Source organism: Notolabrus celidotus, chromosome 18 (genome assembly GCF_009762535.1).
Source record: "Notolabrus celidotus isolate fNotCel1 chromosome 18, fNotCel1.pri, whole genome shotgun sequence".
NCBI lineage: Eukaryota > Metazoa > Chordata > Actinopteri > Labriformes > Labridae > Notolabrus > Notolabrus celidotus.
Genome location: NC_048289.1, coordinates 17,848,044 through 17,863,592, shown reverse-complemented (window position 1 = coordinate 17,863,592; position 15,549 = coordinate 17,848,044). Strand labels below are relative to the sequence as shown.

At 39.4% G+C, this 15,549-nt stretch overlaps 1 protein-coding gene across 1 annotated transcript in view; it reads left to right on the top strand.

Annotated features, from left to right (window-relative positions):
* Positions 1-15,549, top strand: part of nrg3b (neuregulin 3b) — a 554,663-nt gene that overhangs the window by 168,298 nt on the left and 370,816 nt on the right. Inside the window, exon 4 of the mRNA XM_034708523.1 lies at positions 14,988-15,115. The gene's annotated coding sequence lies outside the window, so the exon portion shown is untranslated. The remainder of the gene's footprint in view (positions 1-14,987; positions 15,116-15,549) is intronic.

The following is a 15,549-nucleotide window of genomic DNA, read 5'->3' as shown; positions in this document are numbered from 1 at the left end:
AACATAACAGGAGGGTTAAATAAAAAAAAATTTTGTATATATTATTTATGAGCATGGGGGTGGGCAGAGATGGCGTTAACATTAAAGTATATTATATATTAAAGTTACATATTGTCCTGACTCTTGCAAGACTATTAGCTTACGGCTCGCACCAAATATTGATATTTCAGTTTAAAGGTAATGTGATGCACAAAGTTTCCTTCCACTTCATGATTCATGGTGGGTCTAATGATTTTTATCCTGGACTTAACCTTTCTTCTGGCACTTGGTATTCAATTCGATTAATCAGATATGAGGATTTGTTGTTATAGGATTGTCTTGCAGTCAGTCATTGCGGAATGAATGTATAGTGATCATTGTTATCATGGGCAAGTGTTGTAGCCTGTTGTATTATATCAATTCCTATTGTATTTGATTGCATCATTTCAAATGGTATCGTATATTATATTGTATTTTGCATCGTATACTGTATTGTATTGTATCCTATCGTGTTGTATAGAACTTGGCGATATTAAAAAAATATGTTATCGGGATCAAACTTTTAATATCCATCGATAACGATGATTATCACAATAAATAAGCTACTTGAATCCCTCATTTTTGAGTGTTAACAGGAAGCAGGTCTTTTGTGTAAGATGAGTTTTTGTGAAGTTTTAGTGTGTAGATTCTTGTTTTTCAGAAAAATTTAAATTTACAACAAATATATGAAATGGTGTACTGTGTATCAGTTTATAGAGTATTGTTTTGAGTAGTGCACCCCCTTTAAGGTTACTAACGGTTATGGTTGATGTGAAATTGTTTCCGTCAGTGCAGTGAATGCATTGCTTTATTCACGATGGTCTGCACAGCAGAAGTTGTCTTAGTGCTCTTCCTTTACTCACAACCCGAAAGTATATTTAATTAAGTGTATTAGATTAATAGGTTACGCCTAGTTAACACATTGTTGGACTAACAACTCTGCTTTGAACTGGTAGGTTTTGAGTTTTCTCCAGTGTCGCTGTCACTCGTTTCATCTGTGTTTACATTCTGCTCCAAACGTCTTTAAGCCCCGCCTACCTCTTACTCTGCGACATGATTGGCTAGTCAATTCCATCTTCTTCTGTCAAATGTTGGGTGGCAACTATATTATAAGGCAAATTAGCGCCCTCCTCCCTTTCTAGTGGTTGGGGGGTGTAATTGCAGGTTTAAATATATACATTTTTTATTGAACATTTGTTATATTTATATTGAGAAATATCTCTATAATTAGCGTTATCGAATTATTACCCAGCCCTAGTATAGTACATTGTATGGTATCGTATCATATCTTATTGTGTTGCGAGATACCTTGCGATTCCCAACTCGACATACCATAAAGCAGCCTTTTTAAAGCTTTTTGCTTCCATCTACTTAAAATGAATTATTTTCCTTCCCCCCCTCTTTATTACAGTGATGTGAATGTCTTTCCCAAATGGACAAATGAGACATTTGAAGACTCTGGGGAACATCAATAGACATTTTTCTTCATTTTTCTTCATTTTTCTCCCTTGTTTTTGGAACAAACAACTTCTAAATTAGTGGAGAAAATAATCAACAGATCATATCACAATGACACAACTTGTTGGCAATCTGCAGAATGAAGATACATATCTGGGAAATGATGATGAGAGGCCGGTTCATTAACAAACTATCTAACATCCTTTTCACAAGAGTCTACAGACCTTCTTTTTCTCTTACCATTTAAAAGACATAAAAACTTAAGCCACAAACATTATACAGAGGAATAGACCATTGGTTCTTTGTGAACTTTGAATGTCCTGCAACTCCGTAGTTAAAGTTTCAACCTAATCAGACGCATCATTTCCTGCCATTTTCTAAATGCTCTCCCTCTGGTCTGTCCATGACCTACCACCTGATTATGAAGCCCCTCTTACCAATGTGTGTGCTGAATCACTTCCAGTTATTAGTTAAAGCTTCTGAGTCTCTTTAGTCATTCAGTAAGCACACAGGAAGCTAACCTAATTTTAAATTAAGGACTTTTCAAGATGGATCACATTCGAAATGACTGGTCTCTGTCTTAAAAAATGTTTACAAAACAAAAGCTTGAACCCATATTTCCTCTTTTTATTATGAAATAAACAGTGAATACAAATTAAGATCTTTAGCAGGGTGTCTTTTATGCCCCACATCCATTTCAGGCATGTTTTCTCTCTTTGAAAAGAGGAATTAATGAATGCAGCAGTTGACAACACAAATTAAGTGGATGTGTTAAAAAATTTAAAAGGAATAATCACAGGAAGGGAGAATGAACACCTTCCTCCTGGCGTTAAAGCTTCGGAAGCACAAACACTTTGGGAGAACAAAAGCCAGAAAAATACCACGTAGAGAGAAGTGGGAGTTTCAGAACATAGATATAACTGAAACAATATATTACAGACAATGTAAAAATAAAGAATACAACACACAAATAAACATAATTATTTCAACATGTCAATCAATCAACCAGTAAGATTATTTACACCAATCAGCTATAAAGTTATGACCAATGACAGGTCAAGTGAGAAAAATTGACAACATCTTTACAATGGTACCTGTCAGTGGTTGAGACATCTTTGGCAGCAGGTGAACATTTTGTACTCAAAGTTGATGTGTTGAAAGCAGAAAAATGCTCAAGCGTAAGGATGTGAGATGCTTTGCAAAGACCAAACTGTGATGTCTGGATGATTGTTGATCATCAAACCTGCTGCTCTTATAGGGTGTTTCTTGTCTGTAAGGGTCAGTACCTACCAAAAGTGGTCCAAGACAGGAAAACCAGTAAACAGGCAACAAGTTCATGGGTGACGAAGGCTCACTGATGTGCATGGAAAGTCTGGAGCAACCTCCACATATAGGTACACTTCAATTGAACCGCAAACCCACATGTATGAGCTCATGGTACAGTTGTATTTTTCAGCAGTGCACATTTCAACATCATGGAAATTGCACCAGGAGTCAGTGTTTTCATTAGAGATTGAGAAGAGTTGCATTCTGGAGCGCTATGAGAAAAACACTGACTTCCTATTTGCCATGACAGCCTACCTGAGGTCACGAAGCAGGTCCTGTCAATATGAGATTGCTTTATTCATGTACAGACAAATGAGTATTGAACTTTGACTTGTGGTGAATTGGTTGTGTTTATGCAACAATATTGATTAACATTGGTGTAAAATAGGTGTTGCAAAAATGGTGCATTGTTTTGGTATTTTTGTTGGTTAAAACCAGGACATCCGGCTTCATTGATAATTAGAAACTGAGTATCGTCTGCATAGTGATGAACCTTTTAGATCATCTTTATATCCCCAATGGGAGGAAAATATAAGGTCAAAAGAGAATCGGTCTGAGCACAGAACTTTGTGGAGCCCCATGACTAACTGCCCACATGGCAAAATTGGTCCAGATCTCACGTCAAGCCGGCACTGCTGACTGACTGCTGGCATGGCAAGTGGTATATCAACCGGATGTGGACCAGGTCTGGTAATGATGGCATTGTATATATGATGGCATGCCATATCTGGCCCGATTGTGGCTTGGTTTATGGGGCCCAGATCTGTCCATGCCACATCTGGGCCGATTAAGGTTGAGCTTGTGATTAAGCTGGCCCATGTGTGGGCCGTCACTGGCAAACTATATCTGGGCCACTTAAGGGCCGTCATTCTTTGCGGTATGTTGGCCGAGTTTAAGTGTATTGTGGGCCAGAACCGGGCCACACCAATTTTGCTATGGGGGTGTGGTTTGTGCTGATAATATTAATCTTTAACATGAATAAACCCAGGATTTAAACCAACTTCATGCAGTTCCTTTAATGCCATTTAATTGTCCTGGTCTCAGCAATAGGATGATGTGGTAAATAGTTTAAAATGCATCACTAAAACTGATCAAAGTACATTCTTTGTTAGTTTTGCCAATACTATTTTAGTGCTATGGGGGATCCCAAATCCTCAATTAAAACCCTCAAATAGTCTGTTGTGATATCAAAAGTCACATTGCAGATTGTCCTCTGCTTTTCAAGGATCACTGCATTAAAGGGAAGCTCAGACATAGGTTTTTTGTTGGCTAATTTGAATAAGAGCCAGGCTTACTTCTGGAAAACAACACAATACATAATTCAAATCACCGACTTCTTTATAGATGGATGGAAGCAGACATAGGGACCCTGAAAGACTAGACCTCTCTCTTCACAGACACAAAGATTACTGAGGGTCCTCTCAGCTTTAACTGCAGCTTCACGTCCATTCAGGTGTGAACGTTACGGCTGCATGCCGTTAAGCCTCCATCTCCTGCAGCCGCGGGGCATTGTCCTGAAGTTTCCTGCGTGGAGAAAACCCCAGACTATTGTGGGATTTAGAGCGAAATTGAATGTTGTCTTTTGTACCAAGCTCTGTTACTAGGTGTGCTGTTTGAATCGAGAGATAAAACAAGGAAATCAGCCAGCAGGCATTGAGCAATGATTTTCTCATCTATCACCATGAGAGATCATTTCATTCCGATTTGTCGCTGGAAGGAGGAAATAAGAGCATGTAATCACCTCTAAGGCCTTCCTTTTGCTTTACAAAACATTTCTTCTTTGTCTGGAGAATAAACATTAAATACGGGTGGCTGTTTGAGGTGTATTCACAGTGGACCCCTGCTCCTAGGGGGACTTAATACTTTTGCAAAGAGCTGAAAACATGAAACAAAATGAGGTCAAAATGAAAATAACTCAATGGTAGCACAAAAGTGGGGTATTAAACGATGACTTTGTGGAGGTAGGATTGGATTGGAAAACAGACAAATATGTAAATACTATAGGCTGCTGTTAACGGTAACATAGGTGGCACTAGTGATAAAGATTAGCGCTTATTTGCTATCCCTAAAAACTGGACCTTCACATTTGTATTCTTGTAAACCGTACGGGCCATGTGAGAGGATTTGTTTGTTTCTGCCAAGCGGCAACCACCGATCTCAAACTATGAAGCCCATGCAGAAGTGTTAGAAACTGCAATTCATTGAGAATCCACTTGAGGCTGGCTGCAGAAACACTGGAAACCACATAGACACCAATTCAAAAAAGACAACATTTACAGCATTAATAAACATGTTTACAGCCTGGTTCAAAAAACGTCTTGGCTCTACGCAGCTAATCTCTCTATCGGCACACACTGTAAGGGAGTGAATTGTTTTCTAATGCGGCAGTTCAGAAGACATTAAGATTACAAGTTTTTGCCCAAATAAGGACATGACTGACTTGACTCCAGGACGGGAACACATAGCTGTTGGCTAGGAGGCTCAAACTCCGCCTCTTTACGTCACACTCTGCCTGGTTGAGCTCCACATTTCCAATATGGCTGCCACCGCCGATTGGCTTCAAAACAGCGCTCAAGAACAGATGGGTGAAGTCACGGATATTACGTCCATTATTGATACAGTCCATGGTTTCTGCCCAAATAAGCCTGAAGACTGATGGTGCTAGCTCTGCTAATGTTAGCAACACTCTTCAAACCAGTTTGACAATGTTAAACTGACTGTGAGATCTGTGTAGCTGCATAGCTAGGACACTCTAGCTAGTGTCCCTTATAGGTGAACTAAATAATTTGGGTGGCCAACAGTTGGCAAAGTTGTGGAAAATTGATAAGATTTTAGATAGCATACCAGCTTATTGACAGAGGCATAGGGACAATTTAACAACCTCTTTTAATCAAGCACTTTACTACAAAGTCTAATATAAATTGTGACTTAACATTTTTCCTCAAGTTCTTTTGTTCTTTTTTCAATGACAACTGAGCTCATTATTTTTCTATCATCGTATGTCTTTAGAGAAAACTATTTAAACTTCTAGAAATCAGATTTGTCAGGTTTGTGGTTTCCACTTTAAAGAAGCATAATATCTGGATTATACAAAAACAAAGCTTCTTATTGTATATTGCTTATGTCCTGAGCCAATTCAAAAATGCAATCTACAATGGCAAGGGATGGCTTCCAAATAGAACAATAATTAAAGAATATTTTTTTTCCAACATAAGCTGAAAAGAATGAGGGTATTTCATGGTCTACAGTGTTAAATGTTATTGAAAGTATCTGAAAACTCTCTGTGAAAGAGCTGAAAGGCTGAAAACAAGTACTGGATGGCCGTGATCTTTGGGCCCTATTATACAGCACTGTATAAAACTGAGAGACAATTATGTTGTGGACATCGTTGCATGGGCTCAGGAACACTTCCAAAAACCATTGTCAAACAGTGTGTCCCTAATTCCATACACAGCAGTGAAAACTTTGTTTTCAGGCACAGTTCAGCACCCAGTATTTGTGATGGTATGGGGGTTCATTAAAGCGATAGTTGCATGAGGTGCTTGTCAATAGTAAATGTATTTGCTGCAGGGGATCCGAGTCAGCTCAGTCCTTAGCTTTCCAATTCAACAGTTGACATGTTTTAATAAAGGTCCTGAAATACTGTTACCAAGTCCCACTCAGCACAGCAAGTAGTTTTCTCACCAGGTAACTTTGGAGCTTTCTTGCTCTCCAGCTAGCACAGAGGTTTCCCCTCTCCTTCCTTTGGTCCATTGAGTCTTGTTATTCCTCTGTAAACTGTGGCTCATAAAGGTGCCCACTTGAGTCCACAGTGAATAGCATGTCATCATCAATGTCAGAATCACTCAATTTTTGTTTGATTGTATTTTTATCCTTTTCGTCCAAGTGTCCAAGAGTTGCACAAAAGTAAAGTGCTGAAATAAATCCAAATGGAGCATACACTTACACCAAGAATAGTACTTTGGTTGGAGTTTGAATCTGCTAAATTAGGTACCCATCTACAGCTGTTGATATTTTAGCTACCGCTCCAGTTCTCTGGCAACCACAGGAACTTTACCCCAGAACTAGGGACTTTACCCCTGAACTACGTGCGTTTCGACCGTAGGAACCAGGGTCTAAATTTAGTTCAGGGGTAGATCATCTCCCCCCTGAAAAGCCCCTGCTTGGGGGGTAGTACTTTTCAAAGGTCCTGGGACTTTCGGTTGAACGTAACAGTGTTTGTGGAGTTTACACAGTTGCTGAAACACAGAGAGAGTTCCTGGGAATGCATACTAGTTTAGTTTTTTATTAAGATTTCAAAATATTATTTAATATAATTTTTTTTCTCCATACGTCACTGGCCTGATTTGCACAATCTACCCGGGACTTCAGCCCGCGGTCGAAACGCAGACAGCAATGGGGGCTCAGGAACATTTCAGTTCCGGGGAAAGTAGTTCTGGGGGCTAAAAGACTAAGCTGACTGGCATCCCCTGTGGCCACTAAAGTTACTATTGGCAAGTAACTCATGCAATGTCACTTCAACACTCCGTGTGTCACGGGTAACCTGCACATTGGTGAAGGCACCTTTTATGGCGAACAATATACAGGTTTTAGAACAACATATGCTGCCAAGTGGACATCTTTTTAAGAGAAGGCTCTGATAATTTCAGAACGACAATGCAAAACCACATGCTTCAGTACAACTGTAAGGCTCCAGAGTGACGTAATCCGGATCCCAAACTGACCAGCCGCTGGCGACGTGATTTTCTTGGCCCTTTAGTGCCACCCTCACACAGACTACTGTCCAAGTCTGGGAGTGGTTGGACACCTGCTTTTGCTTGGGCTTGGGTTAGAACAGGGCAAGAAACATTCACATTTAATTCCCCATTCCCCCCCAGAGTCTTTTTCTGCAGGACATTATTTTTCCTGCAACAAGTCCATGAGCACAGGTAAGCCCCATCCTAAAATGGCATCAACAGGCAGATTATCTACTACCCCCACAGTCAACAGTTATGATTGTCCATTAATTGTCACAGTTAACTCAGCCTTCAGGTACGGATGTTTATCCCCATGAACACACAAAATGTCCTTCTGTTGGCTGAAGTCCACACAACTTACAGGCACCAGACTGCGCTTAACCAGCGACATGAAACTACCAGTGTCCAACAGGGCAGTAACATACTGTCCATTTACAACCACAGTTTTATGGCGTCGGACTTTGGTGCATTATGAAATGTAAAATACAACACAACACAAGGAAACCTGAACTGCTGAGCAACTGAAGCTTCTAAATCAAGCAAGAATGGAATAACATTCAAGTTAGAAATTAAAGAAATAAGTCTCCTCAGTTCTCAAATGTTTAGAGTGTTGTTAAAAGATGAAGTGATGCAACAGAGCAGTAAACTTGCCTCGTACTTACTTTTCTGAAACACTTTGCCATCAACAACTTAACAACAGAGCATATATTTGACCAAAACAACAAAGTTTCTTTTAATGATTTATGTGTTGTTTTTTCAATAAAATATGGGGTTCTGACAGTCACCACATTCATTGTCTACTTAAATTCTACACGTACAAACTTTTCTGGAAATAGTGTTATGCAATCAACTTAATGTTATTTCAGCTGATGCATGATTTTTGGTCGTAGTTGCTACTCGGTAATATAAACTCATAAGGCCTTCCAGCTATCTTGTCCTGAGGCAAATTGAGTCAGCAAATAATCAATCAGGCAGCTTGTGTACACAACTTTAAAAACTTCAGAACAAATTCACACTAAAAACTACAAAATAGGAGAAAATTCATAATCCTACACTTTTAGGTATGAGTGGGAGGTAAAGCATTTGAAGTTGTACTCTGCAGTTTTTCCCTTACGGATGGATACATTGACCATTCTCTGTATTCTCTCTAAAGCTTCATAAGTCTTCTCTCTGCACTTAAACATAACTATAGTTACCGGTAGTGTTCACAGTTCTACTGCACCATCTTAGGAAATGTGCCTTCTTCATACACAAAGTTCTCATTCTGCTGGGGTTCAGCTGTGACATCAAGGGTAGGAATCTCAACTCGCTCACACAGTAATTACTGTTTTCTGTTTTCAGCTCCCAAACAATGAGTGTCTGATCACAGTCTATCACTTGGCTGGTGTAATGACACAGTGATGGCTCTGCTGCTGTTCTGCAGATGTTTGTTGCACAGAAGATCAAACAAGTTCAGAATATTGCATAAAGAGCCAGATGATTTTTTTTAATTTCCAGCCTGTGACATCAACTCTGTCCAAACCTGATTAAATATGAGAGTGCTGACATTCATTAATTATTAACCGTGCCCATACATCTATTTTTGTCAAGATTGTGTGTGCTACTTTCTGGCACATGCAGTGACCAGTTTTGATGGCTTGGAGACTCGCTGTGGGGGTTATTATGTGTCTGTATGACCCATTTCAGCTGGCGTTTCTATCACAGGCAGGCTAAAGTCAGTTTGTGATGCTGTTTTGGGATCATTGTTTACATCACAACCCTGGAATAAATCCCCTCTAAAGGTGTTGAGTTGAACAACTTTGCTGTCATCAGTAAATGACCAAGCATATATAACGTTCTGCTGCCGTTTATCTCAGTGACACCCTCTGTCACTTCTGTTCAGTCAGCTCTGGTGCCGCTCTGCTAGTGTGCATAACTGTCTGATGTTCTGATGGAAGAAAGTGTTTTAAGATAAGCATCTCTTTATCCTCTGAACTACCCTCGATTTTGTATCCTTTCTCCAAATATGAGCAAAAACTTTCAGTTTGAAGTCAAATACAGGCAGTATAGGCATCTGGAAATGTGGGTTGAAGTAGATTATATGTATAACATCATGGGTTGGAGCTTTACTAAATGTCCACCAACATTTGTCTGGAATAACTGTTCATAACTATGGGAAAATCATGTGAAAACAACTCATTTTGCTCTTTATACCATATTTGAAAGACTGTGTAAGAATGATTGACATCTACCTAGCTCAGCATACAACAATATGCGGCCCTGAACAGCATGGTTGAGTGGCCTGAGTCATAATAAAAGGAGGATGCAGAAACCCAGTCATCTGAATATTATTCTCTTCTATTAGTCACTGGGTGGTGAGCAACAAAGAAACGCTTTGCTATCCATATCATAGTGAGGGGTTAACATACATGAATAAGTAGGTGCTTTGTAGATTTTGGTATCACAATTGTTCTGGTTTTTGTGTTTGCAGCACAAGTGGTGTCATCCACTAGTGTTTCAGTGGGCATTTGCTGCACGCAGGTAAACAGTCTATGTGGAGGGCAATTCTGGGATGTACAATCTGCTGCAATGAGATGTGAGAACCACTGGCAGTGATCCAACAGTGATTTGGCTTTGATCATTACCCTACTTGATTCTGATTGGTTGAATCTCTTTTATAATGTTGATTAGTTCTACACATCAAAAGTGATGCAAGAGACAACCTGATCACACACACCGTAAAATTGTTATTTCCTGTTAACATTGTAAATTTGTAAACATTGGCTACGTTTATATGAGACTTTTAATTCCTCTTTTATTCAGACTAAAAATTAAATCCTCTTTAAAAAGATTAAAAATGACCATGTTAACAACTAATTCCGAATGAAAATAACAATTTCGAATTAAACTTAAATTCGAAGTAAGTGGCCGGTTTATTCTGATTTTAAATCCGAATTGAATAATTCCTTGTTCATGTATACGTTCATTCCGTTTTAAATTAATTCCGGTCGTTCTGCGCATGCTCGTTCCCTTGTCCTGTCGCGATGACGGGCACATATTCTGTGAATTGGGTCAGGATGATTCGGTTGCATCAGTCCTTGCTTTGCACTTTCATCCACTGCTGTTCGGCCTTGCGAGCCGGATGTGCCAGTGGGCTGAGGTAGAGCAGCCGTTGCACTAACTGTGGCTTTGATTCGCCAAAGTCTGGTCTTCCGCCTCCCTTCTCCGGTCCTCTATCTCTCTTCTCCTCCTCAGCTGACGAAAGTGAAGCAGTATGTTTGTGTCCAGCTGCTTATTCAAAACTATTATCATAATCAGAGCGAAAATTGTACTTATTGTTTGGTCTTCCGAAAATAAAAGAAGCAAGAACTGGAGTCTGTTTTCTTCCGGTAGACGCAAAGACGTCACGCCGCCCCTGTCCAATCAGAACCCTTCCCAACCCCCAGACCTTAAGCAGAATTGAATAAAGACGATTAAATGTGTTTTCCATGTAAACCTCAATTCGGAATAACTATTTCCATGTAAACACGAATGAGAATACTTTAATTCCAAATTATTTAATTCTGAATAATTCTGAATTAGAAAACATCATGTAACCATGGCCGAAAGAAGCGACTCAGGGTCTTGTCTCACTTTGTCCTTCTCCTAATCTACATCCCCACCTGGTCACTGTACATGGTGTCTAACTTAACATCTTTAATAGCTATCTACTGGGTGCTCATTTATCTCAGTTGGCAGAGCAGTCGCCCCATGTACAGAGGAAGCCCTTGTCGAACAATTTGGAGAATCAATTACAAATCACAACAGTATTTGATGCATGTCATCCCCCACTCTTTCCTTGCATTTCCTATCTCACTAAAGCTCAAATCATGCCCAAAAGTAATTATTAAAAACAGCAGCAACAACAATCTGTATACGTGTAGCTAACAATTTACTCTTTGACATTGTTTCTCAAGTTCCTGGTCGGACTTCAAGGAGTGACAAAGCACTGAATAACTACAAGTAGGTCTTGCAAGAAGTTCTATGGCTCTGTGGAATTATATCTTCCCCTTTTATCTAAGAATGAACGCCCTCAGATAATAACATATACTGCAAAATTTTAGCCGTGTTGTATAAGGTGTTGTCGGAGCTGAACATTAGTGACGAACGACACACACTGTTCAGAATAGATTGTCAACGGATCAAAGGCGATAACGCACAATTGTGAACATTACTGTTAGAGGGCAAAGCTATCTCTGCTAATAAAGCTAGCTACTGTTTGAACAAGACTAAAGTGGGTCTGGGTTTTTAGAGGTTTAAACTGTTACTTGAACTCAGGAAATGATAAACCCTATACTACCCTTCCATCAGCTCACCTGAAGCAAGGCCTTTTTATAATGCAGAAAAACAGCTGAAGTCTATTCATGAGCCAACAATATGTTTACATTAGCATCCCCAGACTTGATTCCTATGCTGGCTGTTTCAGTGGCATTGTTTGCTTTCAAGGTAAGAACTGTTCATTATGAGGTAGAGTTGCATCATGGGTATTGCCTTCAAAGCTATAAGAGGGGAATTTGTCCTTGTTGGAAATATCTGAGCGATAGAACGTGTTGTTATGGGCGGAAGAAAACAGGACAGCTTTGAATATACCAGGGCAGGGCCTCGAAAACACAGCAACCTTGTACACTAAAAGCTGTCTTAAAGACAACTCTACATTATTCAAAAGTAAGTCTAATAGGTCTTTTGTTTTTCATCGCTGTAGCTGTCATCTGAAATCAGCCAGCGTTACTCAATTCAACGTCGAAAGCTGTATTTCATTGCCTGCAGCAAGGTGTCGGATTTAATTTATTCATACTGAAAGATTGAACAATTAAGTGTGAAATAAACAAAAAACAATGCAACATCTAAATATGACAATGTCAGAAAATAAAGCCTACCTTACTTCTGTGACTGTAGGGAGCACAACTAGCTCTATTTTCTTTATCTGTACCATTGCAAATCTTCCCAAATAGCATAAATCAGGTGTGAAATTCTGACATTTCTTTAGTCTGAATACAGGCAGAAAACAATTCCTGCATGGCTCACTCTAAATGTTAAAGTTAACAATATGCAACAGTGTCATAAATGAGAAGCTGCTGGATGCCATGTGATTTTTCAATCTGGAAAAATTGATCCGTCTGCCTCTCAGTCGGCCTCTGTTATGCACACATCCGCCTCAACTCCACATACACAATATCCCACCTAATCAAATCTCTGCATCTGCAGTAAATATGCAAACCAGAAAATAAAAACCCTTCTCCGTCTGTCTGTGTCTGTGTGTTTTCACAGGCTTCCTGTAAAACCCTGCTCCTAACTTACAAGACACAACCTTCTCTTGCTCCTCAAAATACTCCCTGACTTATTGACTCACTCCCTGAAAGCCTGACTGCAATGTTCACTCTCAGGTTGCAAAAGGACTGCAAAGAAATCTATATATCAGAAAGAGAAGCTGGCAGGGGGGCCTAGTCTCTTCCTGTTGGGGCCTCCTGCCTCTGGAACAAGCTTCTTGTCCTTGTCGATGATTCAGACTCGACAGTTTTCAAATCCACACTCGAGCACTGAGACTCAGCACAGCTTGCAACCTGCTGCAGCCCGTGCTTCACTTTCTTCTGCTGCAGACTGTGCTGGTATTGTTGGCTGACTGGATGTGATTAGTGGATATGCTGTAGTGTGTGTGGGCACACGCAGGCAGTGATATATTGCACACATGCGCAATCACACCGCACACACTCTCCCCTCTCTCTCCCCCTCATGCAAATTAACTTGTTTTTCACTGCTGTTACATTTTCCTGTATGTCTAAATCATGTTTTTTTTTCATTTTGTGTTTATGTGGACAGTCCTATGCTATGTGAGCTTTAATGCTTCTCTGGAGGAGTAGATGCGTGTACCATCTGTTGGTCTTTGAGCACCCCACACTCAAAAATTATTTCAGGAATAAAGAATTAAACATTGATCATATTCTTCAGCCCTTACACTTAACCTCAAATATCTCTCTTCAGCTGGATGGATTGCAATTACTTTTTCTGTACTGTCACAATAATTTGGAGTATACAATTCCTTCACAACATCCAGATTAATCTTAATTTTATTCTAATAAATACATCAACTTTTACCAAGTCAGTATATTTCTGATACGCTGATGACTCCCTGACTTGTCCTCTGCTTCCACGAGAGGCAGACATTTCCTAAAATAAAATGTCTCAGCATCTAGTGGCATCACATTTCCTACAGCCATGCTCCCCTCTGATAGAATTTACATGTTTGGTAATCCCTTATTTTTTTAATTTTAGTTTTTCACTTTGTCCAATACCATGGATCAAAACAAAATACCTGCAAATCTTATAGCATCCCTATCAGCTGTTCTTTGTCTTCACTGCTAATCTGCAATATTACCATGCTAGCATACTAAATTAAGATTGAGTGCATGGTAAATATTGTAGCTTCAAAGCATTACAGCACTGCCTAATGAGCATGTTAGCATTAAGCTTAAAGCTCTACTTTGCTTTAGTCCTGCCTTATGGAGACAGAGTTATAGATGAAGACTCTGATTAAAATTAACCATTTCCTTTCAGTTTGTGTATGATGATGAAGAGGTTATGTCAGACATAAAAACTACTGGTTGAGGATTGGAAACAATTTGGATTTTCATCCAAAAGAAATGAAAACCAATTCCAGGTGTGTAATGGTCGGCCTCGGCAAAATTGTTTGGTCTCGATTGGTCTGCCTGTGTTTTGTTAGTCTTGATATTGTCTGCCTGTGTTTTGTTAGTCTTGATTTCTCTGCCTGTGTTTTGTTAGTCATGATATTGTCTGTCAGTGTTTTGTTAGTCTTGATTTTGTCTGCCTGTGTTTTGTTAGTCTTGATTTTGTCTGTCAGTGTTTTGTTAGTCTTGATTTTGTCTGCCTGTGTTTTGTTAGTCTTGATTTTGTCTGCCTGTGTTTTGTTAGTCTTGATTTTGTCTGCCTGTGTTTTGTTAGTCTTGATTTTGTCTGCCTGTGTTTTGTTAGTCTTGATTTTGTCTGCCTGTGTTTTGTTAGTCTTGATTTTGTCTGCCTGTGTTTTGTTAGTCTTGATTTTGTCTGCCTGTGTTTTGTTTTGTAATTGTCTATCGTATGCTGAGTTATTAAAGTCTTACCGTGTCTATGTTGTGAAGCTACCTGCCTTGGGACTACGGATGAAATTTAGCGTATGTGTTAAGTCCGCTGCATTTACATTGATGCTCAATGCATTAATGTTGATTAATGTACATTGTCCCAATTCAACAAATAAATAAATGAAAAAAAATGAAAATGAAAATGAAACTGTTGGTAAAGCAAAGTATTTTTTTTTCTTCTCAAAAGTAAGTCAATTTTCCCGCCCCTTATATTTAAACATTGGAATGGATTTAAAAAGTCCTCTCCTTTCCCTTGAATTTCTGTATTCCATAATCACACTGACCTCTGCTCCTGTAGATGTTGCTGTTGGGGCCCTTGGATAGCTCCTAAAGCTGCCACGAGCAAGAGAGAGAGCTGAGGTGGTCATACAGGAGGCGATAAGAGAGCTAGTGCAGCTAATTAAATCAAAGCAGTGGAACAAAGAGGTAAGATATTATTTAGAGATTTTTTCACAGCACTTGAGCACTAATGAACAAATATACACATCCATAGCTAACATGCAACATTGAGTTAAATTGTGTTTGAATGCAGCTACTCTTCATGCTGCCTGCTGTGTGTCTATGCTCTGCCCTCTCAGACTTGCAGCTCTCACACACAGATTCAAACTGTTTCAGTTCAACAAATTATGAAATATTGCCATATATTTTGTACACTAGATCTGACTGCCAAATTTCAAAAGGGATAAAAAGTCCCCAGCAATAAAGAACAGAGTAGGACGTGTCTGTTTGGTATTATTATTATTTAACAAATACTCACCAATGGGTGATGTCACCATCTCCGTAAATCCCATGTCCCTCTTTCTCATGTGACTTTTTGAACAAGCTGTTCAGAGCAGCCTGCAATCTCATTCTGGGATAAC